General features: G+C 37.6%; 2 non-coding genes across 2 annotated transcripts; one reads left to right on the top strand and one right to left on the bottom strand.

Moving 5' to 3' along the window:
- Nucleotides 1–236: 236 nt before the first annotated feature.
- LOC141710279 (small nucleolar RNA R71) lies at nt 237–343 on the bottom strand. The gene has a single exon (XR_012570807.1). It is a non-coding gene; the product is annotated as a small nucleolar RNA R71 (small nucleolar RNA).
- A 2,350-nt stretch (nt 344–2,693) lies between these two features.
- LOC141710388 (small nucleolar RNA R71) lies at nt 2,694–2,800 on the top strand. The gene has a single exon (XR_012570912.1). It is a non-coding gene; the product is annotated as a small nucleolar RNA R71 (small nucleolar RNA).
- Nucleotides 2,801–11,377: the final 8,577 nt, after the last annotated feature.

Genomic DNA, 11,377 nt, shown 5'->3' with positions numbered 1-11,377 from the left:
TTTGGGGGTGTTCCAACGGAAGATCCAATACACACATTAGGGATTTCATAGAGATCTGCGACACCTTCAGGTTCAATGGTATTTCTGAAGATGCTATAACGCCGAGGCTTTTCCCATTCTCTCTGAGGGATAAAGCTAAGTGCTAGTTACATTCTCTACCAGCAGGTTCTATCACCACTTGGGAGGATCTTGCTCAGAAGTTTCTTACTAAATTTTTCCTTATGGAGAAGATAGCTGCAATTAGAAATGCTCTTACTCAATTTGCACAATAATCGGGAGAATCTCTATGTGAGGCTTGAGAGCGCTACAAGGAGATGCTTAGGAAGTGTCCTCATCATGGAATACCTGATTGGATGATCATCAATTGTTCTATAATGGTTTTGGAGCACAGTCAAGACTCTTGCTCGATGCAGCATCAGATGGAGCATTATGGGCAAAGAGCTATGAGGAAGCTTATGATCTAATTGAACTGATGGCTGTTAATGAATATTAGTATCCAACCCAGAGATTGCCACAGGGCAAGGTAGCAGGAGTTCTTGAAGTGGATACAACTACGACTATCACTGCTCAACTAAAGGCGTTGTCTATGAAGATCGATTATCGGGATAACTATGGTATTAATTAGATAACCAGTATTTGTGAGTTGTGTGCAGGTTCGCATATGACGGAGCAATGCACTATATCTAGTGAATCGGCTCAGTTTGTGAGCAACTTTCAGAGATCAGAACAACCAGTTCCAGACACTTATCATCCTGACAACTGGAATCATCCTAACTTCAGCTGGAGCAACAATCAGAATGTGATGCAATAGCCGTTCCAGCAGTTTGGAAACAAGCAATCCAATCCTCCGGGTTTTCAGCAACAATTTGCACCAATACAACAACTCCAACTTTAACAACAAACTCATGGAGGTGCAGGTCAATATCCGAGTGAAAAATATGAATTGGAGGAGTTGAGGCTTATGTGCAAAAACCAGGCTCTTATATGTAAAAGTCAGGCTATTTCTATCAAGACTCTGGAGAACCAAATAGGGAAAATTGCTAATGCCTTATTGAATCGACCACGAGGAACGCTTCCTAGTTGTGGGTAACTTTATTTCCTTGAACACATTAAAAGTGACCTTTTGATCGTGAACCTTCATCGAAAGCCCTCTTTTTTGCACATCAATCATAGTTCGGCCTGTAGCCAAGAATGGTCTTCCCAAGATGATGGGAATCTTCTTATCTTCCTCAAAATCAAGAATTACAAAGTCAGCAGGGAAGAAGAGTTTATCCTCCTTGACCAAGACATCCTCCACTATACCTCGAGGATAAGCGATGGAACGGTCAGCTAGTTGCAATGACATGTATATTGGTTTCGGATCAGGCAGACCAAGCTTCTTGAAGATAGATAAGGGCATCAGATTGATGCTAGCTCCTAAATCATACAAACACTTGTTGAACGACAAGTTTCCGATGGTGCAGGGAATAGTAAAGCTTCCAGGATCTTTAAGCTTCGTAGGCAACTTCTGTTGCAGCACAGCACTGCATTCCTCTATTAGATCAACGGTCTCTAAGTCATCGAGCTTCACTTTTCGAGAGAGAATACCTTTCATAAATCTCGCATAGCTAGGGATTTGTTCAAGCGATTCAGCGAAAGGTATGTTGATATGAAGTTTCTTGAACACCTCCAAAAACTTCTCAAACTTCTTATCCAGCTTTTTCTTTTACAGCCTCTTAGGAAAAGGAGGTGGAGGATAGATCTATTTCTCCCCTGTATTACCCTCACGAGGAGTGTGTTCCACAGTAGTCTTTCTTGGTTCCATCTATGCTTCCTTCTGCACTTCTTCTTCAGCCACAACTGCATTTTCTAAAACTTGAGATTTTTCAGGCTCTTCGTCTTGCTGAATTTGGGGGTTTGCAACCTTTCCACACCTTAAGGTGATGGCGTTCACCTGTTCTTCAACTTCTCTCTTGCCTGGATTTGTTTCTGTATCACTAAGAAGCATTCCCGGTGGTCGATTCAATAAGGCATTAGCAATTTGCCCTATTTGGTTCTCCAGAGTCTTGATAGAAACAACCTGGTTTTGGCATATAAGAGCCTGGTTTTTGCACATAAGCCGCAACTCCTCCAATTCAGATTTTTCATTCGAAGATAGACATGCACCATGAGTTTTTTGTTTTGATGTAATTTGTTGCTGAAAACCAGGAGGGTTGAATAGCTTATTTCCAAACTGCTGGAACGGCTGTTGCATCGCATTCTGATTGTTGTTCCAGCTGAAGTTAGGATGATTCCAGTTGTCAGGATAATAAGTGTCTGGAACTGGTTGCTACGATTTCTGAAAGTTCCTCACAAACTGAGATGAGTCACTAGATATAGCGCATTGCTCTGTCACATGTGGACCTGCACATAGCTCATAAACACTGGTTATCTGATTAATACCCAAGTTAGCCAGAGAATCAATCTTCATAGACAATTCCTTTAGTTGAGCAGTGATAGCCATAGCTGTATCCACCTCAAGAACTCCTCCTACCTTGCCCTGTGGACATCCCTGAGTTGGATACTGATATTCATTAGCATCCATCAGTTCAATTAGATCATAAGCTTCCTCATAGCTCTTTGCCCATAATGCTCCGCCTGATGCTGCATCGAGCATGGGTCTGGACTATGCTCCCAACCCATTGTAAAAACAAGTGATGATCATCCAATCAGGCATTCCATGATGAGGACACTTCCTAAGCATCTCCTTGTAATGCTCTCAAGCTTCACATAACAATTCTCCCGTTTGCTGCGTAAATTGAGTAATAGCATTCCTGAGTACAGCTGTTTTTGCCATAGGGAAGAATTTAGTAAGAAACTTCTGAGCAAGATCTTCCCAAGTAGTAATCGAACCAGCTGGTAGAGAATGTAACTGGCTCTTAGCCTTGTCCCTCAGAGACAATGGGAATAGTCTTAGCTTCACAGCATCTTCAGAAATACCGTTGAACTTGAAGGTGTCGCAGATCTCAATGAAATCCCTAATGTGCATATTGGGATCTTCCGTTGAAGAACCCCCAAACTGGATTGCATTCTACACCCGTTGAATTATGTCAGGCTTGATCTCAAAGGTATTAGCTGTGATAGCTGGGCGAACAATGCTAGATTGAATGTCATTGATCTTGGGTTGAGAAAAATCCATCAAGGCTTTCGTTCGTGCTGATGGATCTCCCATTGTAATGAGTACCTGAAACACAAATACATGAACCTATGCTATCATGGCAAGTTCTAAATCTCAATATTCACTGTTGCTTCAATAGAGATTAACATGATATCATATATGTTAGTTACGCACATAAGACAAATAAGCACAACCAATACTAGGATATCAATCAATCACCACACACCAAGATATTGAACAAATTAACTAAAGAAATCCATAAGTAAATCCGCTAGAATCCCATGACAACGATTAGCCCATAATTGAACTCATCATCACCATGGGTTCCAATGAAAGCATGGTATAAACAAGGTCTTAATAAACTGAATAATAATTAAAGTACGAATAAACGAGATCTATGTTCAACAAGAACGAAAACGAGCATCCAAAGTTACAACTAATTCAAAGAATCACAAGTTAAAAATAAGATCTTCTTTTTCAGAGTTGTTTTGTGCTTCTAGGTCTTCTCCTTGGTATCCCAATCTTCCCGGATGATGAAACCCCTTTTTTTAAGTATATATACGCCCCTAGTGGACCTGGACCCTTAAAATCGTCAAATTCCACTCAAAAAAGGCTTTTTCAGCAAAAACAGCGACCAGCCGCGCCTCAGGCGGCCGCCTCAGCTCCCAAGCGGCTGCCCCACATCCCAGGCGGGCGCCTGGAGCCTATCTGGAAAAAATTCGGATGAATCTTGTTTTGGCCATAACTTGAGTTCTACTCATCAGAATTAGGCGATTCAACAGCCCGCACGAATCTAATGAGATTCCCTACAACTTGACAATGGCTCTGGCTTCCAAATCTGATCACTTTTTATCATATTTCCTTTAAAAGCTCCTTTCTTCCTTTAACTGATACACGAAATGCAATAACACAAAAACACATCAAAATACCAACAACTTGAGTCCAAAACACTAATTTAAGCTTATAATGAAGCATTCCAAGTGGATATAAAATCCACTTATCACCTTACACTGTTGGAAACTTGTCGTTCGATAAATGCTTGTGTGATTTGGGAGCCAGCATCAATCTGATGCCCTTGTCTATCTTCAAGAAGCTTGGTCTACCTGATCCGAAACTGACATACATGTCATTGCAACTATCTGATCGTTCCATCGCTTATCTGCGAGGAATAGTGGAGGATATCTTGGTCAAGGTGGACAAACTCATCTTCCCTGCTGACTTTGTAATTCTTAATTTCGAGGAAGATAAGAAGATTCCCATCATCTTGGGAAGTCCATTCTTGGCTACAGGCCGAACTATGATCGAGGTGTAAAAAGGAGATCTTACGATGAAGGTTCATGATCAGAAGGTGACTTTTAATGTGTTCAAGACAATAAAGTTACCCACGGCTAAAGAGGAATGCCTTAAAGGAGAGATGGTCGATTCTGTAGTGAATTCGGAACTTGAGCAAGTACTACGGTCAGATACTTCAGAGAGAGCCTTGACAGGGGAATCTGATAGTGAAGATGAAGAAGGGGCAGAGCAACTGCAGGTTTTGAATGCACTTCGGTGGAAGAGGAAGTTGGATATGCCATTCGATTCTCTTGGGTTAGCAGAGCTGAAAATTTTTCAGGAGCGTTTTGAGCCGTCTATTGAAGAAACTCCCACATTTGAGCTCAACCTACTGCCAGATTATTTTAGTTATGCATTCTTAGATGCACCCCATGATAAAGGGTTGGGATATATTTTTGATGATGTAGAGGGTAGCCGAATGGATCCTCTACTTCTCATGCGCAACAGGCAGTTGATAGGACTGGTGTTGGTGATGCACAATACAGGTGATTGACTAGGCGTATGGAGGCCATGCATGACATTCACTGCCATTTTGCTGTAGATTTAACACAAGCTCTCGGTACTATTTCCTGAGAAACTGGTTTCGAGGTTGATTGGCCACCTGATCCTCCACCCGAGGAGGGTGATCTTCCTGACAACTAGGTATGCCTAAAATTCTTATTATTACCTTCAATGCAGACATTGAAAATTTTAAGTTTGGGGGTGATAATGTAAGGATTAGTAGTGTGTGTTGTGTCCATATAGTTCATATAGATTCATATTGCATGTTTAGTTGTAGTTCATTCATATTTTTGCATGATTGTTCATTTAGGACATATTTTTTTGCATTTTTGTTCGTGTTATTATGTGAGTTCATGTAGTTGCATTTACATGCATATAGATGATCCCTTAGGTTGAGCTATTTCTGATTGATTGGTTGATGTTGATGTGAGTGTAGTGATGATGAATAGAGGGATGTTAAAGTCCTAATAAATTGATTTGCATGCCAGAAACAAATATTTTCACAAAGTCTTATAGTCATGATCATATTTTTTTATTTGTTGAGATTGAATCACTTGTTTATATCTAGAATTTTTGGTATTCTCTTAATGGCAAAATTTTTGGTATCATTGCTAGTTGTAAGGCTAGGCGTCAAATGGCTACTAGCCGGCTCATTTTTTATGAGTAGTCTAGGGTTGAATGAGATGAAGCGAAACACACTCATTCAGAAATTGTTGAAAAAAAAAGAAAAAGAAAAAGAAAAACGGAAAAAACGTATGTGTTTATGCATAATTGATCAAGAGTGAGCTCTTTAATACTCGAGTTATTAAGTTCTAGGGGACTTTATGCCTAGTGACCTGATGCTTTTATAGTCTGGGATCCACTAACTTAACGCTCGCTACATGAGTATTATTGTATAAGTCTTTTGGGACCTCATTCATTGCACAGTCAAGTAAGAATATTTGTTATGTGTTCAATTATAGCATGAATTCTTGCATAACTCTAGTAGAAAGGAGGTGTTGTGAGTCATTATGTGTTTAACGTCTATTCTAATTATAAATTTGTGATTATTTTGATGATAAGATAAGTATGGTTATTGATCTAGTATCGAGAGTATTTCTGTTAAGCATCTACACACACACGTTTCTGGTTTGTGAGTTAATTTGTTGGATTTATTTGAGCTCTGTTTTGAGTCATTGCATTCTTAGGGACATTGGCTTATTCATTTGGTTAAGGTAATTCTGAGGGGATCGATTGCATTATCATTTAGTTACATTCACGTAGTTGCATTTATGCATTAGTTTGTTTTGTAGTTTTTGAGTCTGTTTATGTTTGAGGATAAGCATCGATTCAAGTTTGAGAGTGTGATAAGTGGATTTTATATCTACTTGGAACACTTCATTACAAGCTTAAGTTGGTGTTCTAGACTCAAGTTATTGGTATTTTTAATATGTTTTTGTGTTATTGCATTTTAGGCATCAGTTAAATAAAGAAAGAAGCTTTTTAAAGAAATATGTTGAAAATAGATCAGAATTAGAATCCTAGGCCATTCTCAAGTTCTATAGAATCTCGTTAGTTTCGTGTGGGCAGTTGAATCGCCTAAGTCTGAAGAGCAGAACTCAAGATACGGCCAAAAAAAGAATTGTCAGAACATTTCCAGAAGGTCAGCACGGCTGCGCCAGAACCAGCACGCCCGCGCCGCTGAAATCACTATTCCAGCGCGGCCACGGCCGAAAATAGCGCGCCCGCGCCCTGTTTCTGTACAAGAATCCTGATTTTAGTCAAAATTGAAGATTTTGAGAGTCCTGGTCATCCTATAGCCTATATATATCAATAAAAAGACGTTTTAACAACAAGGAGACCTGAGAGAGCAATAAGAAGATCTAGAAAGCACAAGACGGCTACAGAGAAGAAGACTTTTTTTTTCTTTAGTATAGTTGATACTTGGATGCTTATTTTCGAATTGTTTTTGAACCCTAATACTCTTATATTATTTATTATCATATTTTCATAGAACCCATGGTGACGATGAGTTCGGTTATGAACTAATCGTTATTGTGGGGTTCTAACGGATTTACTTATGGATTTCTATAGTTAATTTGTTCAATATCTTGGTGTATGGTGATTGATTGATATCCTATTATTAGTTGTGCTTATTCATCTTATGTGCGTAGCTAACATATAAGATAGTGTGTTAGTCTCTATTAAAGAGAAAGTGAATATAGAGGTTTAGAACTTGTCATGCTATCATAGGTTCATGTATTTGTTATGCATGATTCGTAGGTAATTTTAACCATCTTACTTGCCCTATGTAATCACGATAGATAATTTGTGCATTAAACCGTTATGTTGTCAAATTCTATAGACATATAGGGTTTCAACATAATTGGTGTCTACTCAGCTTCTATCTCTTTTGTGGATGTCTGGTAATAGGGTATTCGTACAACTAAAGTTGGCGTTTACTAGTTTCGTGTTATCTGATTAGTTGTCATCACCATTGCATGCTAAGGTTAAGAACAATGGCTTTGAATGAAGTATTTAATAAAGTTAGAATCCCATGTTTGTCTCATATAAGTAATTCAACCTCAATTCTCTTAGTTAATGTTATTTATTATAATCTTTTAGTTTAATCAAAACCCAATTTGTTATTTGTCTTAGCATTGAGCGATAATCATACATTGTTGCATAGGTGCATAAATTGAACTTAACCTAAAGGAGTCTATGTGGGATCGAATCTGATTTATATCTTATATTACTTGCGAACGCGTATACTTGCGTGAATTTTAGCATGTATTTTTGCCCTAACAGCTGCTTGATTTGAAGTCAATGCAAACACTCTGGTTGTAGGATTCTGTTGACTGCCACTGCCAGCTCCTCCTCCACCAGTGTTGCGTGACACTATACAATCCTTTTCCCTGTGGGACATTCTACCACATAAGAAACAAGCTCCAGTCTTTCTGTAACAAGCTCTGCATGGATGATGTCCATCACATGTAGCACAAGGAGGCACTGGAATCATATTGGGGTTCCCCCATACACTGAGTAACGGATCTTCCGCTGCTGACGATTCTGCCACTGCCTAGGCTGCTTCTATCGCTGAAATTGCTGATTCAGATTCTGACCAACATATTGATTCCGGCTGGGGAATGACAGACAACCCCTATTATGATTATGTCTGCGCCATTGTCCTTGCTGACCACTCTGACCTCCATACCACTGTCTACCCTGTACAAAACCCTGATCATCCCTAGCTCTCTTACTACCACTGTTAAACTTGGAAGTCCTGAAATTTATGCGCTCCATTTCAAAGTCCTTTGTTGTATCATCCACCTCTACCACATTATCAAATTTAAAAGAAATGATGGAACCCCTCAGATCAGACTTCAACCCCCATCTAAATTTATCATCATGTTGTACAGCAGTCCGTGCAACTGTTCCAGCAAATCCAGCCAACCTTATAAACCTCGCCATATAATCAGTAATGTTCTCATCATCATGCTGCACAATATAATGAAACTCCCTCAAATAAGCCTCCCTATCAGCATTAGATAAGTACTGCTCATAGAACACCTCCTTGAATCCCTGTCATTCCAAAGCCTCTGCATACATCTCCCCTCTACTAGCTTTCACTCCTCTCCACCACCTCTGAGCATCCCCCTCCAACTTATACATAGCTAACTTGACCTTCTAAATCTCATCACAACCCAATGAATCAAAAATCTTCTCGAGATGAACAATCAAATTTTCAGCATCAATAGGAGTCGGTGTTGAACTAAAAGAGTCTTGTTTCTGCTTCACAAACCTTTCCAACCATACAAATGGCTCCAACTGATGGCCCTGACCGTTCTGATTCTGATTCCCATTGCCATTCTGATATCCTTGTCCATTATGATTTTGCTCTCCATTCTGATTTCCTTGTCCATTCTGATTTCCCTCGCCATTCTGATTTCCTTGGTTTGCCAAAGCCTGCTGTACATCCTGAGTCACTGCTTGCCCTATCATCACAGTAAGCTCAGCGGGGTCAATTTGAAAAGGATCACGTGTAGGAAGCATCTACAATATAAGATATCGAACGAATGAAGATAAGGAGAACAAATATGATGAAGCAGATACAAATAGATTTTAGAATGATGAAGCGGAATGAAATGATAAAGATCAGAATAAAATGAAATTAAATAGAACACTCATCCTATCTTCTACCCAAACTCACAGGTCAAACTAAGTAGGTTTTCTGCAAGAAAGAACCCGAGCTCTGATCTCATCTCCATAACACCTCATTCTTTAAATAGAAGGAGATATTACTTCAAATCCATAAACCTGCAAACAGAGCACTAATATATTTTTAACAATAATTAAACAGTCTAAAATCTACAAAATAATATTAAATCTCCAAACTGTCTAAACCAATAATATAAATGTAGAAATCTCTACTTAAATAATTAAGTCTAGATAATGATAAAGTCCGAAATCCTAATCGATAAATGGGGTAACTCTCCATCGCATAGTCCTGGATCCCCCTAAGCACCTGCCAGAAAAAGAATACGGCATGAGCCAAACGCCCAGTACGGATTTGGAATACAATTTATAAAACAAAAATCAGAAATGAATAATCTATGATTTATAATAAAATAATAATTTTAAAAATAAGCATGGCTGAAGCAACGAGGGGTTATGATATTTCCTACCGAGATCAAAACATATACAAATACACACATCATAGGTTACCTAATGCGTGCAACAGAATGGATAGCGTGTACGGAATATACGTCACCATAAATCAAATCACAAATCAAACTCTGGGTGCACCTACGTATCCTGAACAATATCAAATGGTCAAAAGCTCCTTCCAAGAGCTAACAAAAGGATATGCCGTGACCAATCACACTGTCATGGAAGTGTTGTGTCACTGGTGCCGCAATGACACGACTATAGTACGCATATAGCTGGTTAACTCGATATACCCTATATCTCTAAGGGTTTAAATATAAATATTCTTGCAAAATTTAAAAATCACCTGTGACGAATGATACAAATTTCCAAAGAAGGAGGGTGTCATAAACAATTTTTGAAAACCGCATAAATAGATATATAAAGTTTTCAAAATCAATTTTTAAAACAATTTTCGAAAGTTAAAACGGTCAGAGCAAATATTAACGGAATGAACAGAAAGTAAAACAGAACGAATCAAATAAATATAATGGACAAGAGGAGTAGCGTTGAATAAAAAGGGGACAGAAACCGTACCTGACAGTCGCTAACGTGATGCTAATGAAATGTGCAAATAACAAACTTAATTCCTGCGACCTAAGTACATAAATTTATATTTATTATTAATATAAACTAATATATTTATTTTCTGTTAATCGAAACTTATGTCGTAGTTATAAAGCCAGTATACATTGTTATCATTAAATTATCTTGTATATATATATATATATATAACTTTTTTTTCTTTAATACATGATCGAATCATAAAATAAATTGTACCAAAACTAGACATCTTAGGACTCATTTGTTAAATCTGAACTCATATTTCTAAACGAGTAAAATACCTGAATGAATTATATTCTGAATAATAATTAACCATGTCATTTGATAAATAAAAAAAATCATGATATCTGAATGATAATATTTATGTTTTTTTAAAAAAACTTTAATTTTGATTATATTAAGTATTTAAATATCCAATAATTCAATCAACGGTATCCAATATATACCGCCTGGGGCAGTGTCCGGGGAAGTTATACTAAAAACAGCTTTATCCTCGTTCCAAAGAATGAAGAGGCTATTTTCTTAAAAGATATCTGATTTGTGTGTGCACATATATATGTGTTTTATGTACAAAGTGATATACAATGATACATAAAAGTATGTAAAAGTAAGTGGGACAATACATTGACCCATAAATTTCTTTACATGGGACTTATCAATGTCGTAAGAACCATCTTACTCCTTAAATCTTAATGTCCTGACAAAAAACTCACACTCGTTACCACATCCAAGATTTAGCAGTAATCTTTTCTATTGATTATAATTAACACCGGACACATTAATTAAGGATTCGCTCAACACCTTGTGGTATTTGGAATCGGCACCGGAATATATATAGGCTAAATAATTCATTAACTAATTTTATGATTTTAATTTAGTTGAGGTAAATTTTTAGTTTTATGTAATTTCCACACATTTATTTTATTAAAAATATGTATAAATTAATTTCGTACTAAATCAAAACACTCTTTCATGGCACAGTTATTCATAATTTAATGAGGTATATGTGTATGATCAAAAATCAAAAAATTGTACTAGTATTGCAACAAATTTCAATATATAAAGTAGTTTTTAATAGATGAAAGTGGCAAGAGTATGTGAACAATTCAGATGAAAAATTTAGAGTCATTGGTTCAGAGGATTTTGGTGTCATCCAAC

Source organism: Apium graveolens, chromosome 2 (genome assembly GCF_009905375.1).
Source record: "Apium graveolens cultivar Ventura chromosome 2, ASM990537v1, whole genome shotgun sequence".
Taxonomy (NCBI): Eukaryota; Viridiplantae; Streptophyta; class Magnoliopsida; order Apiales; family Apiaceae; genus Apium; species Apium graveolens.
This window is presented reverse-complemented; position numbering and strand designations above follow the sequence as displayed.